We start from the raw sequence: 17,209 nt of genomic DNA on the forward strand, positions 1-17,209 counted from the left end.
ACAGACCGGAACCACCTGCCGGACACGCCGGAACCACCGGCTCGACCCGCCGGAATGACCGCTGGACATGCAAAATCACCTGCCGGCTACGCCGGAAACACTTGGCGAACACTCCGGAAACACCTGCCGGGCATGCCGGAACCACCTCTCAGATATGCCAGAACCACGTGCCAATGACCCCGGAAGCACCTGCCGAGCACGCCGGAACCACCTGCTCGACTCGCCAGAACCACCTGCCGGACACGCCAAAATCACCTGCCGGCTACGCCACAACCAGTTGGGGAACACTTCGGAATCACCTGCCGGGCTCGCTGGAACCACCTTCCGGTCATGCGAATATCACCTGCTGGGTATGCCAGAACCACCTGTCGGACACTACGGAATCACCTGCCGCGCATACCGGAACCACCTCTCAGACGTGCCGGAAGCACGTGCCAGACACGCCGGAAACACCTACCGGACAGACCGGAACCACCTGCCAAGAACGCCGGAGCCACCTGTTTGACTCGCTGGAACCACCTGCCGGACAGGCCAATATCAACTGCTGGCTATGCCAGAACCACCTGGGCGACAGTCCGGGATCACCTGCCAGCCATGGCGGAACCACCTCTCAGACGTACCAGAACCACCTGCCGGAGAAGCTGGAAACACGTCCTGGACAGACTGGAACCACGTGACGGCCATGCCTGAACCACCTGCCGAGCACGGCGGAACCACCTGCCGGACACGCCAAAATCACCTGCGGGCTACGCCAGAACCACTTGGACGACTCTCCGAAATGACCTGCCGGGCACGTTGGAACCACCTCTCAGACGTGCCAGAAGCACGTGGCGGACAGTCCGGAATCACCTGTTGGGCATACGCAACCACCTCTGACACGTACCAGAACCACGTGCCGTGCACGCCGGAACCACCTACCGGACAGACCGGAATCCACTTTTGGGCATGCCGGAACCACCAGTCAGATGTGCCAGAAACACGTGCCGGAGACGCCGGAAGCACCTGCCGAGCACGTCGCAACCACCTGCTCAACTCGCCTGAACCACCTGCCGGACACGCCAAAATCACCTGCCCGCTACACCAGCACCACTTCGGGGACAAGCCGGAATCACGTGAGGGGCATGCCGGCACAGCCTCTCAGACTGAACCTCGTGCCGGACACCACAGAACCACCTGCCGGACAGACCGGAACCACCTGCCGGACACGCCGGAACCACCGGCTCGACCCGCCGGAACGACCGCTGGACATGCAAAATCACCTGCCGGCTATGCCGGAAACACTTGGCGAACACTCCGGAATCACCTGCCGGGCATGCCGGAACCACCTCTCAGATATGCCAGAACCACGTGCCAATGACCCCGGAAGCACCTGCCGAGCACGCCGGAACCACCTGCTCGACTCGCCAGAACCACCTGCCGGACACGCAAAAATCACCTGCCGGCTATGCCACAACCAGTTGGGGAAAACTTCAGAATCACCTGCCGGGCTTGCTGGAACCACCTGCCGGTCATGCCAAAATCACCTGCCAACTACGCCAGTACCACTTGGCGGACACTGTGGAAACACCTGTCGGGCCGGCCGGAACCACATCTCAGACGTGCCAGAACCATGTGCATGAGATGCTGGAACCACACCCTGAACAGACGGAAAACACCTGCCAGACCCGTCTGAACAACCTGCCGAGCACGCCGGAGCCACCTGCTCGACTCGCCGGAACCACCTACCTGACATGCCCAAATCACCAGCCGGGTATGCCAGAACCACTTGGCGGACACTCCGGAATCATCTGCCGGACATGCCGGAACCACCTCTCAGACACAACAGAACCACGTGCCGGAGACGCCGGAAGCACCTGCCGAGCATGCCGGAGCCACCTGCTCGACTCGTCAGAAACACCTGTCGGACACGCCAAAATCACCAGCCGGGTACGCCAGAACCACCTGGCGGACACTCCGAAATCACCTGTCGCGCATGCCGGAACCACCTCTCAGACGTGCCTGAAGCACGTGCCGGACACGCCGAAATCACCTACCAGACAGACCGGAACCACCTGCCGAGCACGCCGGAGCCACCTGTTCGACTCGCTGGAACCACCTGCCGGACAGGCCAATATCAACTGCTGGCTATGCCAGAACCACCTGGGGGACGGTCCGGAATCACCTGCCAGCCATGGCGGAACCACCTCTCAGACGTAGCAGAACCACCTGCCGGAGAAGCTGGAAACACGTCCTGGACAGTCTGGAACCACCTGCCGGCCAAGCCTGAACCACCTGCCAAGCACAACGGAACAACCTGCCAGACACGCCAAAATCACCTGCGTGTTATGCCAGAACCACTTGGAGGACTCTCTGGGATGACCTGCCGGGCATGCCGGAACCACCTCTCAGACGTGCCAGAACCATGTGGCGGACAGTCCGGAATCACCTGTTGGGCATGCGCAACCACCTCTGAGACGTACCAGAACCACATGCCGTGCAGGCTGGAACCACCTACCGGACAGACCGGAATCACCTTTCGGGCATGCCGGAACCACCTGTCAGATGTGCCAGAAACACGTGCCGGAGACGCCGGAAGCACCTGCCAAGCACGTCGGAACCAACTGCTCAACTCGCCTGAACCACCTGCCGGACATGCCAAAATCACCTGCCGACTATGCCAGAACCACTTGGCGAACACTCCGGAATCACTTGCCGGGCATGCAGGAACCACCTCTCAGACATGCCAGAACCCCGTGCCAATGACCCTGGAAGCACCAGCCGAGCACGCGGGAACCACCTGCTCGACTCGCCAGAACCACCTGCCGATCACGCAAAAATCACCTGCCGGCTACGCCACAACCAGTTGGTGAACACTTTGGAATCACCTGCCAGGCTTGCTGGAACCACCTGCCAGTCATGCCAAAATCACCTGCCAACTACGCCAGAACCGCTTGGCGGACACTGCGGAAACACCTGTCGGGCCGGCTGGAACCACATCTCAGACGTGCCAGAAACGTGTTCATGAGATGCTGGAACCACACCCCGAACAGACGGATACCACCTGCCAGAACCGCCTGAACCACCTGCTGAGCACGCCAGAACCAAATGCTCGACTCACCGGTACCACCTCCCTGACACGCCAAAATCACCTGCTGGGTATGCCAGAACCACTTGGCGCACACTCCGGAATCATCTGCCAGACATGCCGGAACCAGCTCTCAGACACACCAGAACCAAGTGCCGGAGACGCCGGAAGCACCTGCCAAGCATGCCGGAGCCACCTGCTCGACTCGCCAGAGACACCTGCCGGACACGCCAAAATCACCTGCCGGGTATGCCAGAACCACTTCGGGGACAAGCCGGAATCACGTGAGGGGCATGCCGGCACAGCCTCTCAGACTGAACCTCGTGCCGGACACCACAGAACCACCTGCCGGACAGACCGGAACCACCTGCCGGACACGCCGGAACCACCGGCTCGACCCTCCGGAACGACCGCTGGACATGCAAAATCACCTGCCGGCTACGCCGGAAACACTTGGCGAGCACTCCGGAATCACCTGCCGGGCATGCCGGAACCACCTCTCAGATATGCCAGAACCACGTGCCAATGACCCCGGAAGCACCTGCCGAGCACGCCGGAACCACCTGCTCGACTCGCCAGAACCACCTGCAGGACACGCCACAACCAGTTGGGGAACACTTCGGAATCACCTGCCGGGCTTGCTGGAACCACCTGCCGGTCATGCGAAAATCACCTGCTGGGCATGCCAGAACCACTTGGCGGACACTCCGGAATCATCTGCCGGACATGCCGGAACCAGCTCTCAGACACACAAGAACCAAGTGCCGAAGACGCCGGAAGCACCTGCCGAGCATGCCGGAGCCACCTGCTCGACTCGCCAGAAACACCTGCCGGACACGCCAAAATCACCTGCCGGGTACGCCAGAACCACCTGGCGGACACTACGAAATCACCTGCCGCGCATGCCGGAACCACCTCTCAGACGTGCCGGAAGCACGTGCCAGACACGCCGGAAACACCTACCGGACAGACCGGAACCACCTGCCAATAACGCCGGAGCCACCTGTTCGACTCGCTGGAACCACCTGCCGGACAGGCCAATATCAACTGCTGGCTATGCCAGAACCACCTGGGGGACAGTCCGGGATCACCTGCCAGCCATGGCGGAACCACCTCTCAGACGTACCAGAACCACCTGCCGGAGAAGCTGGAAACACGTCCTGGACAGACTGGAACCACGTGACGGCCATGCCTGAACCACCTGCCGAGCACGGCGGAACCACCTGCCGGACACGCCAAAATCACCCGCGGGCTACGCCAGAACCACTTGGACGACTCTCCGAAATGACCTGCCGGGCACGTTGGAACCACCTCTCAGACGTGCCAGAAGCACGTGGCGGACAGTCCGGAATCACCTGTTGGGCATACGCAACCACCTCTGACACGTACCAGAACCACGTGCCGTGCACGCCGGAACCACCTACCGGACAGACCGGAATCAACTTTTGGGCATGCCGGAACCACCAGTCAGATGTGCCAGAAACACGTGCCGGAGACGCCGGAAGCACCTGCCGAGCACGTCGCAACCACCTGCTCAACTCGCCTGAACCACCTGCCGGACACGCCAAAATCACCTGCCCGCTACACCAGCACCACTTCGGGGACAAGCCGGAATCACGTGAGGGGCATGCCGGCACAGCCTCTCAGACTGAACCTCGTGCCGGACACCCCAGAACCACCTGCCGGACAGACCGGAACCACCTGCCGGACACGCCGGAACCACCGGCTCGACCCGCCGGAACGACCGCTGGACATGCAAAATCACCTGCCGGCTACGCCGGAAACACTTGGCGAACACTCCAGAATCACCTGCCGGGCATGCCGGAACCACCTCTCAGATATGCCAGAACCACGTGCCAATGACCCCGGAAGCACCTGCCGAGCACGCCGGAACCACCTGCTCGACTCGCCAGAACCACCTGCCGGACACGCAAAAATCACCTGCCGGCTACGCCACAACCAGTTGGGGAACACTTCGGAATCACCTGCCGGGCTTGCTGGAACCACCTGCCGGACATGCCAAAATCACCTGCCAACTACGCCAGTACCACTTGGCGGACACTGTGGAAACACCTGTCGGGCCGGCCGGAACCACATCTCAGACGTGCCAGAAACGTGTTCATGAGATGCTGGAACCACACCCCGAACAGACGGATACCACCTGCCAGAACCGCCTGAACCACCTGCTGAGCACGCCGGAACCACCTGCTCTACTCACGGGTAACAAATCCCTAACACGCCAAAATCACCTGCTGGGTATGCCAGAACCACTTGGCGGACACTCCGGAATCATCTGCCGGACATGCCGGAACCAGCTCTCAGACACACCAGAACCAAGTGCCGGAGACGCCGGAAGCACCTGCCGAGCATGCCGGAGCCACCTGCTCGACTCGCCAGAAACACCTGCCGGACACGCCAAAATCACCTGCCGGGTATGCCAGAACCACTTCGGGGACAAGCCGGAATCACGTGAGGGGCATGCCGGCACAGCCTCTCAGACTGAACCTCGTGCCGGACACCACAGAACCACCTGCCGGACAGACCGGAACCACCTGCCGGACACGCCGGAACCACCGGCTCGACCCTCCGGAACGACCGCTGGACATGCAAAATCACCTGCCGGCTACGCCGGAAACACTTGGCGAGCACTCCGGAATCACCTGCCGGGCATGCCGGAACCACCTCTCAGATATGCCAGAACCACGTGCCAATGACCCCGGAAGCACCTGCCGAGCACGCCGGAACCACCTGCTCGACTCGCCAGAACCACCTGCCGGACACGCAAAAATCACCTGCCCGCTACACCAGCACCACTTCGCGGACAAGCCGGAATCACGTGAGGGGCATGCCGGCACAGCCTCTCAGACTGAACCTCGTGCCGGACACCACAGAACCACCTGCCGGACAGACCGGAACCACCTGCCGGACACGCCGGAACCACCGGCTCGACCCGCCGGAACGACCGCTGGACATGCAAAATCACCTGCCGGCTACGCCGGAAACACTTGGCGAACACTCCGGAAACACCTGCCGGGCATGCCGGAACCACCTCTCAGATATGCCAGAACCACGTGCCAATGACCCCGGAAGCACCTGCCGAGCACGCCGGAACCACCTGCTCGACTCGCCAGAACCACATGCCGGACACGCCAAAATCACCTGCCGGCTACGCCACAACCAGTTGGGGAACACTTCGGAATCACCTGCCGGGCTCGCTGGAACCACCTTCCGGTCATGCGAATATCACCTGCTGGGTATGCCAGAACCACTTGGCGGACACTCCGGAATCATCTGCGGGACATGCCGGAACCACCTCTCAGACACACCAGAACCAAGTGCCGGAGACGCCGGAAGCACCTGCCGAGCATGCCGGAGCCACCTGCTCGACTCGCCAGAAACACCTGCCGGACACGCCAAAATCACCTGCCGGGTATGCCAGAAACACCTGTCGGACACTACGGAATCACCTGCCGCGCATACCGGAACCACCTCTCAGACGTGCCGGAAGCACGTGCCAGACACGCCGGAAACACCTACCGGACAGACCGGAACCACCTGCCGAGCACGCCGGAGCCACCTGTTCGACTCGCTGGAACCACCTGCCGGACAGGCCAATATCAACTGCTGGCTATGCCAGAACCACCTGGGGGACGGTCCGGAATCACCTGCCAGCCATGGCGGAACCACCTCTCAGACGTACCAGAACCACCTGCCGGAGAAGCTGGAAACACGTCCTGGACAGTCTGGAACCACCTGCCGGCCAAGCCTGAACCACCTGCCAAGCACAACGGAACAACCTGCCAGACACGCCAAAATCACCTGCGTGTTATGCCAGAACCACTTGGAGGACTCTCTGGGATGACCTGCCGGGCATGCCGGAACCACCTCTCAGACGTGCCAGAACCATGTGGCGGACAGTCCGGAATCACCTGTTGGGCATGCGCAACCACCTCTGAGACGTACCAGAACCACATGCCGTGCAGGCTGGAACCACCTACCGGACAGACCGGAATCACCTTTCGGGCATGCCGGAACCACCTGTCAGATGTGCCAGAAACACGTGCCGGAGATGCCGGAAGCACCTGCCAAGCACGTTGGAACCACCTGCTCAACTCGCCTGAACCACCTGCCGGACATGCCAAAATCACCTGCCGACTATGCCAGAACCACTTGGCGAACACTCCGGAATCACTTGCCGGGCATGCAGGAACCACCTCTCAGACATGCCAGAACCCCGTGCCAATGACCCCGGAAGCACCAGCCGAGCACGCGGGAACCACCTGCTCGACTCGCCAGAACCACCTGCCGATCACGCAAAAATCACCTGCCGGCTACGCCACAACCAGTTGGTGAACACTTTGGAATCACCTGCCAGGCTTGCTGGAACCACCTGCCAGTCATGCCAAAATCACCTGCCAACTACGCCAGAACCGCTTGGCGGACACTGCGGAAACACCTGTCGGGCCGGCTGGAACCACATCTCAGACGTGCCAGAAACGTGTTCATGAGATGCTGGAACCACACCCCGAACAGACGGATACCACCTGCCAGAACCGCCTGAACCACCTGCTGAGCACGCCGGAACCACCTGCTCGACTCACCGGTACCACCTCCCTGACACGCCAAAATCACCTGCTGGGTATGCCAGAACCACTTGGCGGACACTCCGGAATCATCTGCCGGACATGCCGGAACCAGCTCTCAGACACACCAGAACCAAGTGCCGGAGACGCCGGAAGCACCTGCCGAGCATGCCGGAGCCAGCTGCTCGACTCGCCAGAAACACCTGCCGGACACGCCAAAATCACCTGCCGGGTATGCCAGAACCACTTCGGGGAAAGCCGGAATCACGTGAGGGGCATGCCGGCACAGCCTCTCAGACTGTACCTCGTGCCGGACACCACAGAACCACCTGCCGGACAGACCGGAACCACCTGCCGGACACGCCGGTACCACCGGCTCGACCCGCCGGAACGACCGCTGGACATGCAAAATCACTTGCCGGCTATGCCGGAAACACTTGGCGAACACTCCGGAAACACCTGCCGGGCATGCCGGAACCACCTCTCAGATATGCCAGAACCACGTGCCAATGACCCCGGAAGCACCTGCCGAGCACGCCGGAACCACCTGCTCGACTCGCCAGAACCACCTGCCGGACACGCCAAAATCACCTGCCGGCTACGCCACAACCAGTTGGGGAACACTTCGGAATCACCTGCCGGGCTTGCTGGAACCACCTTCCGGTCATGCGAATATCACCTGCTGGGTATGCCAGAACCACTTGGCGGACACTCCGGAATCATCTGCCGGACATGCCGGAACCAGCTCTCAGATACACCAGAACCAAGTGCCGGAGACGCCGGAAGCACCTGCCGAGCATGCCGGAGCCACCTGCCCGACTCGCTGGAACCACCTGCCGGACAGGCCAATATCAACTGCTGGCTATGCCAGAACCACCTGGGGGACGGTCCGGAATCACCTGCCAGCCATGGCGGAACCACCTCTCAGACGTACCAGAACCACCTGCCGGAGAAGCTGGAAACACGTCCTGGACAGACTGGAACCACGTGACGCCCATGCCTGAACCACCTGCCGAGCACGGCGGAACAACCTGCCAGACACGCCAAAATCACCTGCGTGTTATGCCAGAACCACTTGGAGGACTCTCTGGGATGACCTGCCGGGCATGCCGGAACCACCTCTCAGACGTGCCAGAACCATGTGGCGGACAGTCCGGAATCACCTGTTGGGCATGCGCAACCACCTCTGAGACGTACCAGAACCACATGCCGTGCAGGCTGGAACCACCTACCGGACGGACCGGAATCACCTTTCGGGCATGCCGGAACCACCTGTCAGATGTGCCAGAAACACGTGCCGGAGACGCCGGAAGCAACTGCCAAGCACGTTGGAACCACCTGCTCAACTCGCCTGAACCACCTGCCGGACATGCCAAAATCACCTGCCGACTATGCCAGAACCACTTGGCGAACACTCCGGAATCACTTGCCGGGCATGCAGGAACCACCTCTCAGACATGCCAGAACCCCGTGCCAATGACCCCGGAAGCACCAGCCGAGCACGCCGGAACCACCTGCTCGACTCGCCAGAACCACCTGCCGATCACGCAAAAATCACCTGCCGGCTACGCCACAACCAGATGGTGAACACTTTGCAATCACCTGCCAGGCTTGCTGGAACCACCTGCCAGTCATGCCAAAATCACCTGCCAACTATGCCAGAACCGCTTGGCGGACACTGCGGAAACACCTGTCGGGCCGGCTGGAACCACATCTCAGACGTGCCAGAAATGTGTTCATGAGATGCTGGAACCACACCCCGAACAGACGGATACCACCTGCCAGAACCGCCTGAACCACCTGCTGAGCACGCCGGAAACATCTGCTCGACTCACCGGTACCACCTCCCTGACACGCCAAAATCACCTGCTGGGTATGCCAGAACCACTTGGCGGACACTCCGGAATCATCTGCCGGACATGCCGGAACCAGCTCTCAGACACACCAGAACCAAGTGCCGGAGACGCCGGAAGCACCTGCCGAGCATGCCGGAGCCACCTGCTCGACTCGCCAGAAACACCTGCCGGACACGCCAAAATCACCTGCCGGATACGCCAGAACCACCTGGCGGACACTCCGAAACCACCTGTCGCGCATGCCGGAACCACCTCTCAGACGTGCCGGAAGCACGTGCCGGAAACGCCGGAATCTCCTACAGGACAGACCGGAACCACCTGCCGAGCACGCCGGAGCCACCTGTTCGACTCGCTGGAACCACCTGCCGGACAGGCCAATATCAACTGCTGGCTATGCCAGAACCACCTGGGGGACAGTCCGGGATCACCTGCCAGCCATGGCGGAACCACCTCTCACACGTACCAGAACCACCTGCCGGAGAAGCTGGAAACACGTCCTGGACAGACTGAAACCACGTGACGGCCATGCCTGAACCACCTGCCGAACACGGCAGAACCACCTGCCGGACACGCCAAAATCACCTGCGGGCTACGCCAGAACCACTTGGACGACTCTCCGAAATGACCTGACGGGCATGTTGGAACCACCTCTCAGACGTGCCAGAAGCACGTGGCGGACAGTCCGGAATCACCTGTTGGGCATACGCAACCACCTCTGACACGTACCAGAACCACGTGCCGTGCACGCCGGAACCACCTACCGGACAGACCGGAATCAACTTTTGGGCATGCCGGAACCACCAGTCAGATGTGCCAGAAACACGTGCCGGAGACGCCGGAAGCACCTGCCGAGCACGTCGCAACCACCTGCTCAACTCGCCTGAACCACCTGCCGGACACGCCAAAATCACCTGCCCGCTACACCAGCACCACTTCGGGGACAAGCCGGAATCACGTGAGGGGCATGCCGGCACAGCCTCTCAGACTGAACCTCGTGCCGGACACCACAGAACCACCTGCCGGACAGACCGGAACCACCTGCCGGACACGCAAAAATCACCTGCCGTCTACGCCACAACCAGTTGGGGAAAAGTTCGGAATCACCTGCCGGGCTTGCTGGAACCACCTGCCGGTCATGCCAAAATCACCTGCCAACTACGCCAGTACCACTTGGCGGACACTGTGGAAACACCTGTCGGGCCGGCCGGAACCACATCTCAGACGTGCCAGAACCATGTGCATGAGATGCTGGAACCACACCCTGAACAGACGGAAAACACCTGCCAGACCCGTCTGAACAACCTGCCGAGCACGCCGGAGCCACCTGCTCGACTCGCCGGAACCACCTACCTGACATGCCCAAATCACCAGCCGGGTATGCCAGAACCACTTGGCGCACACCCCGGAATCATCTGCCGGACATGCCGGAACCAGCTCTCAGACACACCAGAACCACGTGCCGGAGACGCCGGAAGCACCTGCCGAGCATGCCGGAGACACCTGCTCGACTCGCCAGAAACACCTGTCGGACACGCCAAAATCACCTGCCGGGTACGCCAGAACCACCTGGCGGACACTACGAAATGACCTGTCGCGCATGCCGGAACCACCTCTCAGACGTGCCGGAAGCACGTGCCGGACACGCCGGAATCACCTACCAGACAGACCGGAACCACCTGCCGAGCACGCCGGAGCCACCTGTTCGACTCGCTGGAACCACCTGCCGGACAGGCCAATATCAACTGCTGGCTATGCCAGAACCACCTGGGGGACGGTCCGGAATCACCTGCCAGCCATGGCGGAACCACCTCTCAGACGTAGCAGAACCACCTGCCGGAGAAGCTGGAAACACGTCCTGGACAGTCTGGAACCACCTGCCGGCCAAGCCTGAACCACCTGCCAAGCACAACGGAACAACCTGCCAGACACGCCAAAATCACCTGCGTGTTATGCCAGAACCACTTGGAGGACTCTCTGGGATGACCTGCCGGGCATGCCGGAACCACCTCTCAGACGTGCCAGAACCATGTGGCGGACAGTCCGGAATCACCTGTTGGGCATGCGCAACCACCTCTGAGACGTACCAGAACCACATGCCGTGCAGGCTGGAACCACCTACCGGACAGACCGGAATCACCTTTCGGGCATGCCGGAACCACCTGTCAGATGTGCCAGAAACACGTGCCGGAGACGCCGGAAGCACCTGCCAAGCACGTCGGAACCACCTGCTCAACTCGCCTGAACCACCTGCCGGACATGCCAAAATCACCTGCCGACTATGCCAGAACCACTTAGCGAACACTCCGGAATCACTTGCCGGGCATGCAGGAACCACCTCTCAGACATGCCAGAACCCCGTGCCAATGACCCCGGAAGCACCAGCCGAGCACGCCGGAACCACCTGCTCGACTCGCCAGAACCACCTGCCGATCACGCAAAAATCACCTGCCGGCTACGCCACAACCAGTTGGTGAACACTTTGGAATCACCTGCCAGGCTTGCTGGAACCACCTGCCAGTCATGCCAAAATCACCTGCCAACTACGCCAGAACCGCTTGGCGGACACTGCGGAAACACCTGTCGGGCCGGCTGGAACCACATCTCAGACGAGAGAGAAACGTGTTCATGAGATGCTGGAACCACACCCCGAACAGACGGATACCACCTGCCAGAACCGCCTGAACCACCTGCTGAGCACGCCGGAACCACCTGCTCGACTCACCGGTACCACCTCCCTGACACGCCAAAATCACCTGCTGGGTATGCCAGAACCACTTGGCGGACACTCCGGAATCATCTGCCGGACATGCCGGAACCAGCTCTCAGACACACCAGAACCAAGTGCCGGAGACGCCGGAAGCACCTGCCGAGCATGCCGGAGCCACCTGCTCGACTCGCCAGAAACACCTGCCGGACACGCCAAAATCACCTGCCGGGTATGCCAGAACCACTTCGGGGACAAGCCGGAATCACGTGAGGGGCATGCCGGCACAGCCTCTCAACTGAACCTCGTGCCGGACACCACAGAACCACCTGCCGGACAGACCGGAACCACCTGCCGGACACGCCGGTACCACCGGCTCGACCCGCCGGAACGACCGCTGGACATGCAAAATCACTTGCCGGCTACGCCGGAAACACTTGGCGAACACTCCGGAAACACCTGCCGGGCATGCCGGAACCACCTCTCAGATATGCCAGAACCACGTGCCAATGACCCCGGAAGCACCTGCCGAGCACGCCGGAACCACCTGCTCGACTCGCCAGAACCACCTGCCGGACACGCCAAAATCACCTGCCGGCTACGCCAAAACCAGTTGGGGAACACTTCGGAATCACCTGCCGGGCTTGCTGGAACCACCTTCCGGTCATGCGAATATCACCTGCTGGGTATGCCAGAACCACTTGGCGGACACTCCGGAATCATCTGCCGGACATGCCGGAACCAGCTCTCAGACACACCAGAACCAAGTGCCGGAGACGCCGGAAGCACCTGCCGAGCATGCCGGAGCCACCTGCTCGACTCGCCAGTAACACCTGCCGGACACGCCAAAATCACCTGCCGGGTATGCCAGAACCACCTGGCGGACACTACGGAATCACCTGCCGCGCATGCCGGAACCACCTCTCAGACGTGCCGGAAGCACGTGCCAGACACGCCGGAAACACCTACCGGACAGACCGTAACCACCTGCCAAGAACGCCGGAGCCACCTGTTTGACTCGCTGGAACCACCTGCCGGACAGGCCAATATCAACTGCTGGCTATGCCAGAACCACCTGGGGGACAGTCCGGGATCACCTGCCAGCCATGGCGGAACCACCTCTCAGACGTACCAGAACCACCTGCCGGAGAAGCTGGAAACACGTCCTGGACAGACTGGAACCACGTGACGGCCATGCCTGAACCACCTGCCGAGCACGGCGGAACCACCTGCCGGACACGCCAAAATCACCTGCGGGCTACGCCAGAACCACTTGGACGACTCTCCGAAATGACCTGCCGGGCATGTTGGAACCACCTCTCAGACGTGCCAGAAGCACGTGGCGGACAGTCCGGAATCACCTGTTGGGCATACGCAACCACCTCTGACACGTACCAGAACCACGTGCCGTGCACGCCGGAACCACCTACCGGACAGACCGGAATCCACTTTTGGGCATGCCGGAACCACCAGTCAGATGTGCCAGAAACACGTGCCGGAGACGCCGGAAGCACCTGCCGAGCACGTCGCAACCACCTGCTCAACTCGCCTGAACCACCTGCCGGACACGCCAAAATCACCTGCCCGCTACACCAGCACCACTTCGGGGACAAGCCGGAATCACGTGAGGGGCATGCCGGCACAGCCTCTCAGACTGAACCTCGTGCCGGACACCACAGAACCACCTGCCGGACAGACCGGAACCACCTGCCGGACACGCCGGAACCACCGGCTCGACCCGCCGGAACGACCGCGGGACATGCAAAATCACCTGCCGGCTACGCCGGAAACACTTCGCGAACACTCCAGAATCACCTGCCGGGCATGCCGGAACCACCTCTCAGATATGCCAGAACCACGTGCCAATGACCCCGGAAGCACCTGCCGAGCACGCCGGAACCACCTGCTCGACTCGCCAGAACCACCTGCCGGACACGCAAAAATCACCTGCCGTCTACGCCACAACCAGTTGGGGAAAACTTCGGAATCACCTGCCGGGCTTGCTGGAACCACCTGCCGGTCATGCCAAAATCACCTGCCAACTACGCCAGTACCACTTGGCGGACACTGTTGAAACACCTGTCGCGCCGGCCGGAACTACATCTCAGATGTGCCAGAACCATGTGCATGAGATGCTGGAACCACACCCTGAACAGACGGAAAACACCTGCCACACCCGTCTGAACAACCTGCCGAGCACGCCGGAGCCACCTGCTCGACTCGCCGGAACCACCTACCTGACATGCCCAAATCACCAGCCGGGTATGCCAGAACCACTTGGCGGACACTCCGGAATCATCTGCCGGACATGCCGGAACCAGCTCTCAGACACACCAGAACCACGTGCCGGAGATGCCCGAAGCACCTGCCGAGCATGCTGGAGCCACCTGCTCGACTCGCCAGAAACACCTGTATGACACGCCAAAATCACCTGCCGGGTACGCCAGAACCACCTGGCGGACACTCCGAAATCACCTGTCGCGCATGCCGGAACCACCTCTCAGACGTGCCGGAAGCACGTGCCGGACACGCCGGAATCACCTACCGGACAGACCGGAACCACCTGCCGAGCACGCCGGAGCCACCTGTTCGACTCGCTGGAACCACCTGCCGGACAGGCCAATATCAACTGCTGGCTATGCCAGAACCACCTGGGGGACGGTCCGGAATCACCTGCCAGCCATGGCGGAACCACCTCTCAGACGTAGCAGAACCACCTGCCGGAGAAGCTGGAAACACGTCCTGGACAGTCTGGAACCACCTGCCGGCCAAGCCTGAACCACCTGCCAAGCACAACGGAACAACCTGCCAGACACGCCAAAATCACCTGCGTGTTATGCCAGAACCACTTGGAGGACTCTCTGGGATGACCTGCCGGGCATGCCGGAACCACCTCTCAGACGTGCCAGAACCATGTGGCGGACAGTCCGGAATCACCTGTTGGGCATGCGCAACCACCTCTGAGACGTACCAGAACCACATGCCGTGCAGGCTGGAACCACCTACCGGACAGACCGGAATCACCTTTCGGGCATGCCGGAACCACCTGTCAGATGTGCCAGAAACACGTGCCGGAGACGCCGGAAGCACCTGCCAAGCACGTCGGAACCAACTGCTCAACTCGCCTGAACCACCTGCCGGACATGCCAAAATCACCTGCCGACTATGCCAGAACCACTTGGCGAACACTCCGGAATCACTTGCCGGGCATGCAGGAACCACCTCTCAGACATGCCAGAACCCCGTGCCAATGACCCCGGAAGCACCAGCCGAGCACGCGGGAACCACCTGCTCGACTCGCCAGAACCACCTGCCGATCACGCAAAAATCACCTGCCGGCTACGCCACAACCAGTTGGTGAACACTTTGGAATCACCTGCCAGGCTTGCTGGAACCACCTGCCAGTCATGCCAAAATCACCTGCCAACTACGCCAGAACCGCTTGGCGGACACTGCGGAAACACCTGTCGGGCCGGCTGGAACCACATCTCAGACGTGCCAGAAACGTGTTCATGAGATGCTGGAACCACACCCCGAACAGACGGATACCACCTGCCAGAACCGCCTGAACCACCTGCTGAGCACGCCAGAACCAAATGCTCGACTCACCGGTACCACCTCCCTGACACGCCAAAATCACCTGCTGGGTATGCCAGAACCACTTGGCGCACACTCCGGAATCATCTGCCAGACATGCCGGAACCAGCTCTCAGACACACCAGAACCAAGTGCCGGAGACGCCGGAAGCAACTGCCAAGCATGCCGGAGCCACCTGCTCGACTCGCCAGAAACACCTGCCGGACACGCCAAAATCACCTGCCGGGTATGCCAGAACCACTTCGGGGACAAGCCGGAATCACGTGAGGGGCATGCCGGCACAGCCTCTCAGACTGAACCTCGTGCCGGACACCACAGAACCACCTGCCGGACAGACCGGAACCACCTGCCGGACACGCCGGAACCACCGGCTCGACCCTCCTGAACGACCGCTGGACATGCAAAATCACCTGCCGGCTACGCCGGAAACACTTGGCGAGCACTCCAGAATCACCTGCCGGGCATGCCGGAACCAGCTCTCAGACACACCAGAACCAAGTGCCGGAGACGCCGGAAGCACCTGCCGAGCATGCCGGAACCACCTGCTCGACTCGCCAGAACCACCTGCCGATCACGCAAAAATCACCTGCCGGCTACGCCACAACCAGTTGGTGAACACTTTGGAATCACCTGCCAGGCTTGCTGGAACCACCTGCCAGTCATGCCAAAATCACCTGCCAACTACGCCAGAACCGCTTGGCGGACACTGCGGAAACACCTGTCGGGCCGGCTGGAACCACATCTCAGACGAGAGAGAAACGTGTTCATGAGATGCTGGAACCACACCCCGAACAGACGGATACCACCTGCCAGAACCGCCTGAACCACCTGCTGAGCACGCCGGAACCACCTGCTCGACTCACCGGTACCACCTCCCTGACACGCCAAAATCACCTGCTGGGCATGCCAGAACCACTTGGCGGACACTCCGGAATCATCTGCCGGACATGCCGGAACCAGCTCTCAGACACACCAGAACCAAGTGCCGGAGACGCCGGAAGCACCTGCCGAGCATGCCGGAGCCACCTGCTCGACTCGCCAGAAACACCTGCCGGACACGCCAAAATCACCTGCCGGGTATGCCAGAACCACTTTGGGGACAAGCCGGAATCACGTGAGGGGCATGCCGGCACAGCCTCTCAGACTGAACCTCGTGCCGGACACCACAGAACCACCTGCCGGACAGACCGGAACCACCTGCCGGACACGCCGGTACCACCGGCTCGACCCGCCGGAACGACCGCTGGACATGCAAAATCACTTGCCGGCTACGCCGGAAACACTTGGCGAACACTCCGGAAACACCTGCCGGGCATGCCGGAACCACCTCTCAGATATGCCAGAACCACGTGCCAATGACCCCGGAAGCACCTGCCGAGCACGCCGGAACCACCTGCTCGACTCG

Source organism: Equus caballus, chromosome 24, assembly GCF_041296265.1.
Source record: "Equus caballus isolate H_3958 breed thoroughbred chromosome 24, TB-T2T, whole genome shotgun sequence".
Lineage (NCBI taxonomy): Eukaryota > Metazoa > Chordata > Mammalia > Perissodactyla > Equidae > Equus > Equus caballus.